This window comes from Etheostoma spectabile, chromosome 8 (genome assembly GCF_008692095.1).
Source record: "Etheostoma spectabile isolate EspeVRDwgs_2016 chromosome 8, UIUC_Espe_1.0, whole genome shotgun sequence".
Lineage (NCBI taxonomy): Eukaryota > Metazoa > Chordata > Actinopteri > Perciformes > Percidae > Etheostoma > Etheostoma spectabile.
In genome coordinates, this window is record NC_045740.1 from 15,484,745 (window position 1) to 15,485,015 (window position 271).

The window sequence follows — 271 nt, forward strand, 5'->3', positions numbered from 1 at the left end:
AATCATTTTGGCTGAGCAGCCTATACTTTTCTGCACTTCTTTTTATGTTTTCCCCTCTCCAATCAACGTTTTAATCAAAGTCCGCTGTTCCTCAGAGCAATGTCTAGAACGACCAATTTTGCTGAGTATTTCAGTGTGAAATGCACTATAACCAGCATGCACAATATTTTATTTTTTCTTTCCTTAAATATGGGCCATAATTGACACCTGTTTCTTCACAGAACCAATCACCTGACTAATTGAACACAACACTGCTATTATTTTGAACACG

The 271-nt window shown here is 36.9% G+C and overlaps 1 protein-coding gene and 1 long non-coding RNA gene across 3 annotated transcripts in view; one reads left to right on the forward strand and one right to left on the reverse strand.

Annotated features, from left to right (window-relative positions):
* The window catches only part of rnf141 (ring finger protein 141), a 35,511-nt gene that overhangs the window by 4,102 nt on the left and 31,138 nt on the right, over positions 1-271 (reverse strand). The window lies entirely within an intron of this gene.
* The window catches only part of LOC116693623 (uncharacterized), a 3,713-nt gene that overhangs the window by 3,053 nt on the left and 389 nt on the right, over positions 1-271 (forward strand). The window lies entirely within an intron of this gene.